Source organism: Cibotium barometz, chromosome 47, assembly GCF_041138505.1.
Source record: "Cibotium barometz isolate CiBa-2024 chromosome 47, ASM4113850v1, whole genome shotgun sequence".
Taxonomy (NCBI): Eukaryota; Viridiplantae; Streptophyta; class Polypodiopsida; order Cyatheales; family Cibotiaceae; genus Cibotium; species Cibotium barometz.
This window is the reverse complement of record NC_141092.1, coordinates 21,465,139-21,483,105: the sequence shown is the minus strand read 5'-3', so window position 1 is coordinate 21,483,105 and position 17,967 is coordinate 21,465,139.

Sequence of the window (17,967 nt, the reverse complement as noted above, 5' to 3'; positions counted from 1 at the left end):
AATTTCACACAAAAGATGTTGAATCTCATATAGAAGATGTAGAATGTCATAAATAAGATGTGGAATCTCAATGACCGTCTCTTTTATAACACTTATGGAAAAATATAAACCCAAAACCATAACTTGATTACACGAGCCATGACTCATACAAAAGCTGCAAAATCTCATGCAAAAGAGGTTGAATCTCATATAGAAGATGTGAAAGTCTCTATGATCATACAAAAGATGTAGATCTCATACAAGCACCCACATCATCATCTAGCAACATATGATGTCTCATCTACTGCGCATGGCTGTCTCTAACATACAAGTTTGGATCCAGGATCGGAGGCCACCCTTCAACCTTTGTACATCCGCATGTGCAAACCAAGTTTTTGAAAGCTGAATACAACATATCAAGAAGGTAAATGCATATGATAAATTATCCATAAAACTAAAGAACATAGAGAGATAAACTAACCATGAAACTAAAGAACATAGAGATGAAAGCTTATACCCAATTTCTAGTAGGCTTGGAATGTTGTAATCCGCCCTTGATCAAAAACCACAATGGTAGCCATAACATAATATCTGCAATCGTACCCATTAGGTTGTTGAGGAATCTTGTACACAAATATAAAACCACATAAGTAAAAAAGTAGTTTTGTTTTCTATAATAGCTAATTGTTAAATGGTAAACATACCTCCACTGTCGCGGTCTAACACAATGTATCTGGATTCAAAAGCTCTTTCTGTACCACAGGATGAGAACTATGGCATGCTAAAAATGCAAACACCCTGCAATAATAACATAACCTCCATCTTAACAAGCTTGTGGGATTACTTCTTTACTACACAACGTATATAATAAAATACTAAAAGTAGATTTACACCTGTAAACACGTGGCAAGTAATCTGTCAAACAGTGCATAGATAAGCATCTCCCACCGCATTCAAACCAGCCTCATCATCGTCTTGAACATCAACCTTATCGCCATCATCATCATCCTCATCATCATCTCCCCCATCTCACGGACATCGACCTCTTCTTGATTTGGCACATTTCTCCTCTATAAAACCTTATGAATATTAGTATCTAAACAAACGCTTTATGCATAATTTACCATTGAGGGAAGACTAAATAACTATACGTACCGTGGCATTATAGCCTTGTGCAATCCTTCTTTGCATGCCGGCAATGCGAGCAGGCATTCCCTTCTCCCACTCCTCCATCCTTTTCTTTACATAAGCTTCTTTCCACTCCTCATATGAACTCTTTTCTTTGTCATCCTTTAACTCCCAAAGAGAGTGTGCTTTTTTGACCACCTCTTTGTGGAATTTCTTCTTTGCATTTTTAATCTTTACATCAATGTTTGTAAAACGAGCTTCACATTGACGAGAGGATCGTGTGGGTAGAAGCCTAGGGGGTCTCTTTTGTTGTCTTGGTCTACCCATGGGACGCTTTGGAATCTCAACATTAAGCATATGATCCCTTTTTAGGTGACGTATCATATCTACTCTTTTACTATAAATGATATGTCTTTTGGGACAATCTTCTGAGGCACGACACTGACAAATAACATGTCCATTATCTCTCACGATCTCAACATAAAAGGGAGATTCCTAAAAGGAAAGCCACATGCATAGTTACGAAGTGACTCACACTTTATTATTCTACTATTATAGAAGTCATAATCTCAAAGACCTTGTACAAAAACTAGATTCCACTTTCTTTTTAAAATTTTAAAGATCTCTTACAAATTACACAAATGAGACTAACCTGTGTTTGCATAAGAGTAGTCTTGGTTGACGAAGGTACTTTTTGAAAATCTGCAACTACATGAAAGAGACATACACATATATTAGCAGAAAGGATTTCAATGTGGTGTATAAAATATCACATCAATACCATATCATCCCACCTTGTTTTCAAATGGTGAGGGCTCAATGAGAAGTTCAAGGTTTAGGGATGACCATGAACATGCCAAATGATTCTCTCTCTTCACACTCTTGTGGAAACATTGGTTGCATCCTTCAAGAAAGGTGGGGGTGTTGAAAATGGGAGGATCTTTGTGGGAACTCCCATAATTGCCCAAGTTTCAACAATGTGTCATGGTGATTGTTGAAGGCTTCACACTAGCAATACAATGGCTTAGCTATATCGTTTATATGAAAAGTGTCATAAATCCATTCTTGTCGTACCTTTTCAAACGAGCAAGGTTTCTTATCTTGTTAGTATTACCCTCTTGTGTGGAAGGTGTTCAACACTTTCTCAACTTTACGTATAGTCCCTACCCCTAGAAGGTGTTCAACATTTTCTCTTTGACTTTACCTAGTCCTTTTCCCACTACCATTTTTAAAAGGATGGATACTAGAATCATTTATTGGATATAGTATCAAGTTCTCTAAATCTAATAAATTATGATGGTAAAATTGTAAATAGACAAGTATCAAGTTCTCCATATCTCATAAATTATGATGGTCTAGAAAGCTTGACTAATTAATGTGTTTAAAAAGAACACCTTGTTTGCAAGTCAAAATAAACAATTTCGACATTTAGGTTTCAGCTTCTGTATTTGATTTAGTCAACTAATTCCACGTCCATCCATTAGTCAATTCAACGTCCATCTGTCAGCCAATTAAGATTTCATCCATTAGTAGCTGATTCCACATCCGTCCATCAACAATTGATTCAACATCCGTCCATTAGAGCTGGTTCCATGTCCGTCTGTTAGCTGATTCTGACCTCTTGACCCCTCCTTCAGCTTCTGACCTATTGTTTCCACGTCAGCTTTTCTGATGTGCTGAATTCACATCAACTTCCGACCTAGTGATTCCACATCAACTTCCAACCTGTTGATTCCATGTCAGCAAATTTTGACCTATTGACTCCACATTAGCTTTTAACCTACTAATTCCACATTAGCAGATTTTGACCTCTGTAGATTTCGCATCCCTGCCGATTCTACCTATAGTTTTTGACTTGTAGATTGCTGGATTGGTGAGTTTACACATGCATTGAGGGGATCTGCATTTGAGGTACTTCAGTTTGTATCAGCTACTATTTGTATCAGCTATACTTCAGTTTGCTTATTAATCTATTGTGTAAAATGTTTAGAAATACCAACAATGACTTGTTTGGCATGTTGTCTATTGACAACAAGTTAGATGGAGCCAACTATCCCATGTGGGCATATATGATGAAGCATGTACTGGTGGCAAAGAATTTCTGGGTGTATGTATCTGCTCTGCTAACTTAAGGCATTCTGGTTCCATTGGTACTGACTCAAGGCTAGCTGGTTTTGCATCTACAACAGCTAGCACTTCAGGCTGATCCACTATTGAAATAAGTGATCCTGGTTCCAATGGAAGTGCAACAAGTTGGATGGAACCAACTATCCCATGTGGGCATATATGATGAAGCCATGTGCTGGTGGCAAAGAATTTGTGGGTGTATGTATTTGGTGCTAACTTAAGGCCTGCTAGTTCCACTGGTGCTGACTCAAGGCCTACTGGTTTTGCAGCAGGCAGAGCTAGCACGTCAGGTGGATCCACTATTGGAACAAGTGATCCTGGTTCCAGTGGAAGTGCACTACCTGCACTTGTTCCTTCTACACAAGAACAACTCTGCTCGGATGTTAAATATGCACAGGCTCATGCATTGATTGCTCTCTCGTATAACCAACAAGTCATACCTCATATCCATTCATGTACTTCTTCTAAAAGTGCATGGGATATACTTGCCTCTCTGTATCAAATCTACAATGAAGCTCGTGCTAATTAGTGCAAGGGCCTCACCTTCAATCCCCCTGCCCCTCCCCCCCTCCAAATATCAGGAAAAAAATGCCTTTCACTGCATACTTTCCTAGGTATAAATGAACATATTTAGGAAAAGTTTGAACTACAAAAAATAGAACGTTCCCTACATAGACAAACTAGGAAAACTAGACGACTCCATAGGAAATTATTCCTACATAACAAATTTTTTCTATATGTGGGAAATTTTACCTATATAGCATTTTTTTTAAGGTGGGGATTTTATTTCTATACATGAATTTTTCTTATGTGGGGATTTTTTTCCTATGTGGAAAATCTTTCCTGTAAAGCAATTTTTCTTATGGGGAGATTTTTTTTTCCTAAATAGTTTTTTTCTAAGTATAACATTTTTTCTATATAATATATATTTTCTATAATTATTTATTTAAAATTTTATATGTAGGAAATTTTTTTCTATATAGCAAAATGTTTTTTTAGAATCGTTATCTTGAAAAAACCAAAAAATATCATTTATATAAATACTTTTCTATATATGGTCACTAAGTTACCTAGTTAAAAATACGATTGTATATTATAATTACATGGATTGAAAAAATATTTATTTAACATATCTATATTTAATATAATACCAATAAATAAAAAATAATATTAAACTTATTCCTAATACTAAAATAATTTGATACTTATTTACATTTTAATACTAAAATAAAAATGCATTGCATTCTACTCAATTTTTCAAATTAGACATTAGACATTCTACATTTCATTTGAACTATAAATAATTGAAGATCCATAGAACATGTACTTATAGAGAATAAATCAACTTGTGATTAGTGAGATTTATAAAAAGAAAAGGGTATATTTCTACATAGATCACTATAACTTCTTAAAGATCAAACACAACCCATATTAAACATGTCAAAATATAATGAATTAACAACTTTAGATTAGGTTTAGGACCTTGGTCGTGGGCTCAAGTATAAAAGGGGGCTCATGGAGGACTACTATGGTACCTTTTGATAGCTTTTGATATCTTTTGACCTCTTGACTCTTGGAGCCTCATGGCTTTCAAACCTTGGCTTATGGAAGGCTATTTCCATCCTTTGGTGAAAGGCTAAATCACTTAGGTATTATGCATGATTTCTTGCTAATTGCATGTTAATCAGCATAATGATTATCCTTAATCTTAACTTTATGAGCACTCCATTTCAATTTGTATCAGAGCTCTTTGCTTACATCCTTGCTTAGGGAGTGATTAGATGATAATTATTTTTAGATTATTCTTAATCTAGTTTTTTAAAATGTATTTTTTCGATCATGATTAGTGTTAATCATTTTCAGAATGAATTTTTACATAGTTTTCATATTTGCTAATTTCTTGATTTAAGAAGATTAGCAATGAAACTCGTGTTAACCATCTTTTAATTTGTATAAATTACTATTTTCAGAGCCCTAATCCAATTTACTATTTGATTTCTTGAAGTTCTTGATCTTCTTAATCTTGATTTCTTGAAATTCTCTTGATTTTTAAAATTAGGGTTTACAAAAATTACAGCCAGTTTGAGTGATATATTGCTTAGGGAGCATACTTTTTCATAGATTAATCTTTAGAGCCCTTATTCTTCAAGATTAAAATGCTAGATTGTCAAATCTTAGAGTTCTTGAAGAAATATTGTGGTTGCTATGTAGAACCTTGGTGCAGTTTCAAGAAGTGTGCAGAAATTTTAAATTATTGTGCAGAATTTTTAGATTGATGTGCATATTTTTCTAGGCTGCTGTGCAGAGGTTTTGGTTCATGTGCAAAGTTTCTGGAGCAGTTCGTAGTTTTCAAAGGTTGTTGTGTACAGTTTTTTAAAGATTTTGTGTGGAACAGTGCAGAATATTGAAGGTTGTGCAGAAATCAATTTATTGTAAAGATTTATGTGCAGATTGCTGGAAACAGTTGTAAGCATCTAATCCCTACTCTTTGATATCAATCTTTTTGATTTTTGTGCAAAGTTTATAAGATCTTTTTCAAGATTAAGGCACAAAGCAGACAGAACATGGAAGTGTTGCAAGATTTGTGAATCTTGCTAGAATTCAAGCAAAAAGGGGACATTTACATGTAACCTTGGTGTATGCAAAGCAAATGTTGATGCCTAGAAGCTACAAGATTGTTAATCTTACAAGGTTTATATAAAATCCAAAATAGTTTGATGTTTAAGAGCAACTAGGACAGTTTCTTGGCCAAGAATTGAGCAAACAGTACAAGATTAGTACTTATCTTATGATAAGTGATTAATCTTGGAAAATTTAGCAAAGTTTTGTGTCAATTGCAAGACAGTCAGATGCATGCAAGATAATTTCCATGTATGCATGAAAATATTGGTGACATGCATGTCAAATTGAGAAGTTTAGTACATTTAAATCTTGAGGCAAGCAAGAAGACTTGAACAATCACAAATAGGTGGTGTAAAATCCATACATACATGGTATTCAAGACTTTTTCCCTTGGTTACAGGCTTAACAAGAACACTACTCTAGTGTTTGTTGGCATAGCCATTCTTATCATCTGAGAGGGCATCAAAAGCTCTTGACAATAGGAGAGTAGGCTCACACATAGTCTCTTCATTGAGCTACAATGGCACTCAAATAGTGGTTTGCAACACCATTGGAGTGCAAAAGGATAACTTTGAGTTAGCAAAGCCCAAGTACTCAGTCATAAGAGTCCAAGGTCATGCCTTGATGAAAAGGAAGCATTTCTAAGACAGAAAATTTAGCCATTTGTGAAGCACATATTGTTATGAAGTCTGTGCTTGGATGGAAGAAAACCCATCATTAGCAAAATGAGAGAGCTTGGCGATGGTGCTGATGTGTGTGCGAAACACTTAGGCTATCGGGAAATGGCACAACACTCTATCTAGAGATATTCATGTAGGTAAAGCCGAAAGCAAGCATGAAAGAGATCAGGAGCCATAACAGTGGAATAGTGAGATGATGCCATCAAGGCATCGAACCACTCAAGGCATCAAACCGATCAAGGCATTGAATAGAGGTTGATATAAGCACAAGATTTAAGCTAAATAAACACAATAAAATAAACACAGTAAGCGAAGTGAGTTTAAGGTCACTTTCTATAGGCAAACATCCTTACTACCAATATGGGTAATTATGAAGAAGAGAATGCATGTGTGTATAAATGTAACCAGTGTATGTGTGTGTGTGTGTGTGTGTGTGTGTGTGTGTGTATAAAAAGATAAAAGATTTCTCTCTCTCTCTCTCTCTCTCTCTCTCTCTCTCTCTCTCTCTCTCTCTCTCTCTCTCTCTCTCTCTCTCTCTCTCTCTCCATGATGCACATAAAGGCATACATGTATACACACACTCTTGCACACACAAGTGTTCGTACATAGGCACACACATACACATGTACATACACAAGCAGGTATATACACACGTGCATCCACACACACAAGCATATAGATGCACATCCACGATCTCTTTTGCACATGCACACATAGATGTATACGTACACATATCTGTGCATGCACGCGCACGTGCACACACACACATGCACACACATGAGGTGACATACATAGTCACTAAAATGGTGAATCACTAATGTAAGATTAAGGCAAGGTTAAGCAAGATTAAGAAGCTAAGATATGGGACAAATCATCATATAGACTAGCATGCAATTAGCAAGAATCACACACATAATGCCTAAGTTTAATCTCCGCCTGAGAATGGAAATAGCCTTCCATAAGCCAAAGTGTGGTAGCTCAAGGCTCCCATTGTTCATTCAAATGTCAAATGATCAAAAGATGTCCAAAAATATAATACTGGCCCATGAGCCCCCTTTTATGCTTGAGCCCATGATCACGGTCCTAGACCTAATCTAAAAGTTGTTGATTCATTACAAACCATCCCCTCCTATAATGATTTTGTTCTTGAAATCAAAGGGTGGTCGTGCAAAAATTAAACATATACTAAAGGCTATGGAAGCCAAAATCTCCCACAATCATAGTGTTAATGCCAAGGATGGAGGGCGAGTAGATATGCTAAACATGAATCACCAAAGTCGCAGAGCCCCCCCCCCCCTCCTCGGTCCTCGCGCGAGATCAAATGGAAAGGATGATGGACTCCCCTTGTCAATGATGAGGCTAACCAAGAAACCACGTGGATCAAAAGGAAATCTGATCCATGAAAACTCTAAATAAATGGCTCCCCATCCTCCTAGATCAAATCGAAGATATAAAGAACTAATGTCGATGTCGAAGCTAGCAATGTATCCACTAAGATCAAATGGATAGTCGAAGTATGCATCGCTGGATCCTTGAACCTGATGTAGTAATAGTTCCTAGATCAAAGAGAAAGCTTGAGTCCGAGGGAAAGCTCATAGACCCCTCTTCATGACAACTCTCTTACGCATGCACACACAAAGATATACACGTGCAACACACACACTCTTATGCGTGTTCACAAAATCAACACACCCAATCACACACATACACATGCGTGTACACACACCCACATATGTACACGCACACACCCACACACATGCACATACGTGTACACACACCCACATATGTACATGCACACACATAGTGCACATAACGTGCACATACACACACTCTCGCATGCTTACACACACACTTGCACACTTCCACACACACACATAACACACATAGATATACACATAAAAATACACCCATATGCACACACACACACATACACATGCACGTATGCACACATACACATGCACGTATGCATGCACATATGCACACATAACATGCATGCTCTCGCATATGTAGACATAGAGACACATACACGTTTATACACTAGGTGCACACACACACTCTCATGCGTGTACACAAAATCAACACACCCAATCACACACATGCACATGTGTACACACACCCACATATGTACATGCACGCACATATTGCACATGATGTGCACACACACACACACTCTCACATGGTTACACACACACACACTTGCACACACACAGATATACACATGAAAATACACACATATGCACACACTTGACTGTGCACACACACACACACATACATATGCACGTATGCATGCTCTTGCATACGCAGACTTAGAGCCACATACACATTTATACACATAATCGCATGCACACACAAGTGCAAACATAGTGTTGCACATACACATGCGATTTTTTATTGACACATGACAAATGGAATGAGAAGAATCTTCAATGGTCAAGAATGGAATATAAAACAACAAATCTTCCTCTTGCAATCCAAGGGAGAGGGCTGCATGTGATAAGAGAGAATCAAAGGGTAAATCCTCTCGGCCAAGTCATAGTGGTGGTGATGGGATGCTCCACCTATGGGCGATCAGTTTCCTTAATTTAATACGTCTCGCAAATAAGACTTCTAAAGGATGCTCCACCCATAGCTAGGATGAATAGTATGAAAATGGTAGAGAAATCTCAAAGGTGTTTGGATGTGATGCTAGAAGGACAATACTTATTGATGACTCTCCATACAAGGCTTGCATCAGTCCATTAAATTGCATATTTCCTCGTACATTGAATGTACAAGAGAAGGAAGATAACCTTCTCCTAGGGGACTTACTATCTTACTTGCTACATCTCAATGAAGATAATGATATACACAATGATCAAGACTAATCGATATGGATAATTATCTGTGATTAAGGGCCATGAAGATTTTAACATTATCCAAGTAGGACCTTAAGGATCCACAGCCTGAGTCACATGAGCGTGTCTTAAGGTCCATTTACATCAGTAGGGGTTTTCAAAGGCCTAGGTGTGAAGAGTGGTGGATCTAAAATCTTCAACTTCTCGTATCGTCATCTCTCATATAGCAAGCTACTTCTCTTTCTTCTCCAAAGCTTAATACCGAGAGGATTAATTGTAAAAAGATAACTTTACACTTTATGTTATTACGCATTGCGAAGACACAAAAGTAGTGATTTGAATTATTATAATGAAAAAGTACAATGTCTTTAATCAAACTCATAGTCTATAAATAGCACCTCTCCTACACATGTATCATGTATGGTTTCAACGCATATATATCCATATTCTATAATGTCTACAATCTTCATAGAGATAAACCAAGGTGGTAACTTGGGGAAAAATATAAAACAAACATTTGGCTTTGCATTTGTATTTCTCCTACTATTGACAAACCCTGCCACATTGCCATATCGAACATCACCAACAATGTATACCATATCCTTCACAGAGACCTTAGGGTCGGATGGAGTACTTATTTATCCTTGGGTGGGATCTACACAATTGTTTCCAATATCTGTGTGGGTATCACCTCTATAATGGAGAATAGTAATCATGCACAAATAAGCCTCGGCTAGCACCTATAATGGTTGACTCTCACACCTCAAAAATCATGCTTCTAATCTGAAATACTTGCTTGATTGGGATAGGAACCTTTGATTTTCCATGCAAATCATGTTTTGCTATGTATCTACATGTCTAGTTAGCTTTAAACACAAAAAGTAAGATCCTTATGCAATTATAAACACTTGAGATAAAATCAAAGGAAAATTTGGTATTTGTATCTTCATGAAACTAGGAGAAACCATATGCATTTTGTAGTAGTCACTTTAAGTAGTCCTTAGAAACAACGTGTGGCTTGATAAAGTGACCTTTATATCCTAGCTCTAAGTTGGGATCATGAATTCTATAAGGAGAATTGTATCTAGTCCAAAGACTAAATTGCAAGGCATAGTCCCCTTGTTGATGTTTTATAGATGGTTTGATATGCCCATATAATGTCAATGAAAGCTTTATTCCTAGTATGTCCTAGAAGCTTTGAGACTATTTTTGAGAGCACTGTATATAAGACCTTATTTATACTCTTAGCTTGTCCATTTGTTTGCGGATAATAAGGGGAAAACTTATGGTGGGACAGCCATAAATTCTTCTAAAAGGATCTCCACCACATCATTTAAGAAATGAGTCCCTCGATCACTTATGAGTTCTAGGGGACATCCAAACCTTGTGATGATGTTTTCATAGAGGAACTTGGTAGTTGTCTTGGCATCATCCTTGAGTATGTCCTTAGGCTCGGCCCATTTGGTCTCACATAGTCATTAGCCACAATGATATATATCGTGCTTACATGCTTTTTGCTATTGGGATGAGGGTCCAACAAAATCCATTCCCCAATTAGAAAATGGTTTGATAGACAATATTAATTATAAGGACACCAATCTCTTTATTGTGGTATTGTGAAATGCTAGCTCTCATGACATCTTTTGATATATTCTATAGCATCTCCAAAGAGGACTCTATGACGAGTAGCAATTTTGCTCCTAAAGTGCCCTCCAGTGATGACTCCTACATGAGCTTGTTCAAGAATATTAAGATACATCCTTACACACACAAAGTCTTAGGATGTCATCTCTCCCTTTTTTATAAAGTTACCCCAAGATAAACATGTAGGGGTTTGTGGTCTTGACTAATCTTCCTTTTTAAGGAAATTGATTCATCTAATGGGAATCCATAGCTCAAAAATTGAGCAATCTCATAGCTTCACCTTAGAATAAAAGCTTATTTGGAATAGAGGAGCGCTTGAAAGATCATCCTTAATCCTAATGCTAACTCTCCACTCAAGATTCTTGGTATATGGTTAGCTCTTACATGCATTGACCCTTTTCTTATAGAGATAATAAAATTAAACTCGAGAAGAAGCAACAATCATCTTGTGATCTCAAGAAGAAGCAGCAACCACCTTGTGATCCACTTTGTTGTGGTGCATGGTTTGTTCACTAGATAGAGTAAGGCTTGATAGTCATAAAATACAAATTTGTTTGCCAAAAAATAATGGTGAAACTTCTTCATAGCATAGCAATCGATAAACCTTCTCTCTTAATGGGTCATATAGCTCTTCTATGGCTCTTGCATAGGAAAGAAATCCATGTTCTTTTCTCTAATATGCATCAATGTGCATATGGAAGTGCACATAGAAGATAATATCCCATCTTCGTGCTCTCAAAATTGGAGCTCAGACCAAAGTTTACTTTAGCATATGGAACGCTTCCTCAGATTCCTCTACCCACACAAAACAAAATAATAGGGCATATAGATGCCTAGCAATTTCAGCACACATGAATATAAACCTCCTATAATACCCCATGTGCCCCCATAAAACTTTAGATAGTAGCCTTTGGGCTTTCTGGTCTCTCGTGATCTACGATAACTCGGACCTTTCCTTCCTTAGTTGTTTGCAATCCCATTTTTGGACACTACATGTCCTAGGATTCTCCCATGCTTAACCATGAATTTGTATTTTCCTAGGTTGAAGCACAACATATATACCTACATCTCTTAAACACTTGGCCATAGATGTGGGATATGTTCATAAATTTAAGTTCATATAGAGATCATCCATGAAGACCAAGAATTTATGTAGGAAATCCTTGTATACAGGCATTAGTCATTGAAACATAGCAAGCACGTTTATGAGTCTAAACAACGTTACTTTAATGCAAAAGCCCCATCCACTATATAGCAAAGGTGGTCTTATGTTGGTCTTTAGGATCATGGAAACTTGGTTGTATTCAAAAAATCCATCCAAGAAGCTGTAAGCTTCTTTCTTTGCTACCCTTTCAAGCACATGTTCAATATAAAGCAATGGGTAGTGATTTCTCACTATGGTAGCATTTACCTTTTTCAAGTTTACACATACACGGATCTTGTCGTTTTATTACTATGGCCACTTGCGTGAAACCTGATATGTGTGCTCAATCTCATATACGAAACCTATGGAAATAATTTTATCAACTTCTTCCAACTTTGATCGCAAGATGCCTCTTATGAATCGCTCATTTCCTCAAGACATAGTCATGTAGTGCTATGTTTCTTGTGTTTTCTAGCTCTAAAGGCTAATTATAGGTTTCCTTATGGGCTCTAGGCTCATTTTATGCTTCCCTATTTTCACATTGTTTTCCTATGTGGTTTCCTGATTATTGATCTTTTAATGATCTTGAGACACTACCTTCATGTGATGCTTCTACAATGGGCTCAAGAGGTCTCAGTGTAAGAATGATAGGTCTTTTTGGACCCTCTATTTCTCACTGAGTCTGTAATACCAAATCATAAGCAGGGCTCATATTAGGTCTTTCATCCATTGGAATAATCTGATGTGATAGTGTAACACCAACATGCCACTCTAAACCATCAGACGTCCCCACAATCCATCGCTTATTGGCAGTTGGTTGGTGCATGCCTTGGGCCCCCAATCAAGCATAAATACACCTCCCACCCCCCAGTGCCACCATATTTATGCTTTTTTTTTTGTCATATTTAGGCTAGCTAGTGTTAATACTAGGTACTAGTACTTGGGAACTTGATAATTGTGAGCAGTTATTGTAAAATTAGGTTACTTTGGCATTGGAATCAAGGAAAAAAAGTCATGGACTTTCAAGCTAGTGGAGAGGTATACATCAACTCCTTAGGACCCAAGCTAGTGGAGAGGTATACATTAACTCCTTAGGACCCATCATCATCGACACATTCAAGCATATATCAAGGTCGGCCTCTTAAGCCAAAATTTGAAATTTTAAAGTTTAATAGGTACTCTCCTCTATTTTGAATTAAATTAGTTAAAATTTAACTTAGTTGATATTATGTCCATTTTTATTCATAAATCACCCTTAGTTCAATGTTAAAATGGGAGAAAGGCTTAGATTAATTCATTTAGATTATTTTAGTCTCTAGAAATTTCTCAAAGAAATTTGAGAGAAAAAGAATTATATTTTGGGAATGGAATATTATCAAATCAAGTGCATCTATTAAGGGTATTTAACCTTAAAAGCAGACCTGTATCATTTATACCCTTTGGTTTATTTACAACAAGATATTTAAGGCCTAGGATATAAATGGATTAATCTATCTCAAGGTTGAAAGTATTGGATTGATTTTTGGGACTAAACTAAGGTTTTATGCATAGGTTAATAATGCATAGTCTAAAGTACACATCTACATGTGTATAGGAATTCATGCAATTGAATATGCATTTTGTGCACATGAGTCTAGAAAATTGTGCCCTAGATTTTTAATAAGCTAGATCTTAGAATAATTATTTAGTTAGACCTTAGGATTAAGACCTAGTCAATCAATAAATAGAGAAATTATTGCTCTAGAATTATGGGGATAACCCTAGGGTAGAATGGAAATAGAAACGTTGTTTTTTTTAATGACTAAATTCATTAAATTTGTGTATGAGTGTGTATGCCTTAGGGGTGCACATATGTGCACATGGTGCACTTAAATGTGTACATATTTCATATAAATGTGTACAAATGGACCCCTTGCAAAGGAAATTGAGTTAGAAGATTATTCAGTGATATAGTAGAATAAGAAATAATTTTTAGAAAAGCCATATCCCTAGAGAGAGAAAGTGGTTTCAGGTAGATAAAAATGCCTTAGATCAATTAAATTTTATTACTAGTATATTTAGAATCTTAATTGAATATAAGTATGTAAAGAAATATAGAGAAGGAAGAATCCCTCAAGTAGAATTCTAGAGAGAGAAGAAAGGAACTTAGAAAGAGAAAATAAAAGGATCCCCTCTTGAGGAAGTAAAATTTAGACTAAGGTTAAGATTATAGAGAGAAGAAAGGAACTTAGAGAGAGAAAATAAAAAGACCCCTTGTTGGAGGAAGTAAAATTAAGACTAAGGTTAAGGTTAGAGTAAGGATTAGCTCAAAGAAGTATAGGCTATCTCTAAAATGTCTATGATTAAGTCTAAAAAAGGAAGATTTTTAGAGAGACAAAGCCCTAGAGATCCCCTTAAACTCTTAAAGTTGAGAACATTCTAATCGAGGAAAAAGATGTATCCCTAAAGAAAGTGTGTGATACCGTGATTTAATCTTTTGCAGATTGTTATGCTAGATTCAAGATGACACATTCCTTAAGAAGCATGCAAATAATTCTCAAAGAGAGGTAATCCTTAAAATCCTTAAGATTGACTAAAGAATTCTTGATATGCGAGAATTCTTTTGAAGATTATTATTCCAAATTTAAGATGATGTGTTTCTTAAGAAGCATGCAAATAACTCTCAAAGAGAGGTAATCCTTAAAATAACTCTCAGAGAGAGGTAATCCTTAAAATCCTTAAGGCTGACTAAAGAATTCTTGATATGTGAGAAGACTTAGTTGAAGGTTCCAAGAGTTTAAGATGGCCACCTTTGTACTAGGAAGACCTTATCCAAATGTTAATTAGGGTTGGAAAATTTCTCAAGAAGGGAAGACTTTGAAAAGCCCTCCCGCCAGGTTATGTTAAGTTTGGAGGAATTCAACTTATTGGGAGTTTTATCTAGAGAGTTATGATGTCTTGTTGAGCTTAAAATGTTTTATTTTGCTTCAAAATAAGAATGTGATGTTAATTGAAACATTGCTTACTTGTTATGTTGTGTGTAGCCTGTGAAGATACCGCACATGTTTATGCAATATTGTGTGGGTGTCAAATGAAGGCGGCGGTCGAACTGAGAAGCTTTTCCCCTCTCGACCGAATGTGGTTGTGCTCTTGGCAACGATTAGTGTGAGGACAAGAAGCATCCCTTTGAAGTGAAATGGGCAAGTTAGTAATACCTGTGAACTGAGTATACATGCTGGTACCTAACATTGTAGGGCTCCTAACATGGGCACCTAGAGTGTTTGTGCTTCTGAGATAGGTGACATAAATAGAAGTGACTCCTAGGGTTTATCAACATTGGTGTTGAGTTGGATGTGAGACATTGTAGGGCTCCTTTGATCATCATGATAGCACCCTACCATGGTACATTTTTGCCACAAAAACCAAGCTTTGGGCTAGCAAACAAGTACACTTCCTATAGCCTCAAAAGATGCGAGAAGAAGCCACTCTTGAACCAAGAAGACCACCTACAAACACACTCAACAAGATAAGAGATTCAAGAAATTGTCATCACAACATCCTCACTCTTACTATCAGTCTCTTCTTCCATATTGCAAGACATCACACACACAAGAGAGACAATTTGCTGCAAGAACCGAGAGAGAGAGAGAGAGAGAGAGAGAGAGAGAGAGAGAGAGAGAGAGAGAGAGAGAGAGAGAGAGAGAGAGAGAGAGAGGAAAGAAGAAAGAAGAGGCACCTAAAACCCCCTTTTTCCCTAAACTAACTCAAGAACAAACAACACATGCCAGTTCTAGGTTGTGCCAAAAAAAAAGACAAGAAATCAAGCATCCAGCTAATTAAGAAGCCAGAAGTGGAGTAGACCCAGAGGTTAAAGGTGCCCACTATATCCCAGACACCACAATACCTCCTTGCACAAAACTAGAAGCAGAAACCATGTGGAGCCCTCGGAAGGATCCCTTTAAGACTATCAAGCATTTGGGAGTATCTCTCCCTCTTCCAAGACCAACAACAATTGAAGTAGTGTTGACTCCTAGTAGAGTCGTGAGGTTTCCAGAATAGGTGGATGCAGAATGGGCTCAAGGAGCCCTAAATTATTTACAAATTTGTTTTTAGAATAGATGGATGTAGAATAGGCCAAGGAGCCCTATATTATTCATAAAAGAATTTAGTAGAAGTGAAATGAAGTAATCTCATAAGCTAAGATTTGGGACAAATCATTATGTTGATTAACATGCAATTAGCAAGAAAGCATACACAATGCCTAATTGATTCAGCCTTTCACCAAAGGATGGAAATAGCTTTCCATAGGCCAAGGTATGGTAGCTCTAGGCTCCAATGTACATTCCAAAAGTCATATGATCAAAAGATACAAATGAGGGTCCATGAGCTCCTTTTATACTTGAGCCCTATTACCATAAACCTAAGCTAACTATTAAAGTCACTACTCCATTAAAAACCATCCCTTCCCCAAAGATTTTGTCCTCAAAATCTATCATGTGTACAATTTCCATATCTCCCATATACATCAATGAGAAGAGAAGATTCCATCATATGTACAAGAAAATGGTACTCTCCAAAAGTAGCCATGTCAAAGTAGTATGGACCCTAGATAGATTTTGTGAATCCATAGCATGAGCAATGTAGAACTCGACCCTCCAATCATGGCAGAAGCACTCTTAAAGCATAGTGGACTGTTATGGTGGCACAACCTATGTTGATGTCGAAACCACTTGCAAATCTCTCATATGAAAACACATCAAAATGAGCCCCAAATGACATGTGCATGATGCCAAAGCATCTACATATTATAAACAACCATCATAGTAACCATTAGAGCTCATTGAGAACACCAAAAGACTCCCAAAAGTGCATCTTCCAAATTTGTCCAAAAATTTCCAAAATGTACATCTTCCTTGTAGGATTCATAAAAGCCCATATAATGCATGCCAAATGGTCAAACCACATCCTCCCATAATAGACCTTGCACATAATAAAGTGGTTTCCATGTAGCCTCATCCACCATAGGTAAATCCACTAAAGTGTGAACAACTCTCCCATAGATGAAGCCCACCATTGGGGTTAACAATGGAAATGTATCCTTTTGAAAATGCCGTGTCACCCACAATGTGTCCATTATTCCAACCACCGGGGTCAAATGGAAATGCATCACTCTCTTTTATGAAAGAGTGATCCTCATGTGACTCTTCAACTTGTATTCCTTCATGGGGTAGTTCTTAAACTCTTCATCTTCATGAGACTCCTTGGCATCCTCTCCTCCATCCACCATGAGAATCATGGTGGCTACAACCCTCTTAGCTTTGCATACATGCACGGGTGACCATGTCTCTTTGCACTTGAAGCATAAGCCTTTGCTTCTTAACTCATCAATCCTTTTGAGTCTTGTTGAAGGCTTGAGGAGACTTTTTGGTGGAAGTATTCCCTTTCTTTGCAACAAAACGAGCTTCACTTTTGGTTTGTCCATCCCCATAAATGGTAGGAAATCTAGGAATGGGAGAGGGTGGTATAGGAAGAGAGTTTGTACCCATATTAGGAGAAATAATGGATGGCTTGGATGAGTCGTTCATGAGTAAAATGGGCTATGATTTTCTGTATTTGGGCTCATAAAGCTCTGCCAAGCTCATAGCCTCTTTAAGGGTAGGCGGTCTTTGAGGCAACACATCTGCCTTGATGGAAGAATCCAACCCATGCACAAACTTATTCATCTTTATTTCCTCACTTAGCCCTTCCACATAGATGGATAACTTCATGAAACTCTTTATGTACTCCCAAATTTCCATGCCCTTTTGAGTGAGCTCATACCATTTCTCAT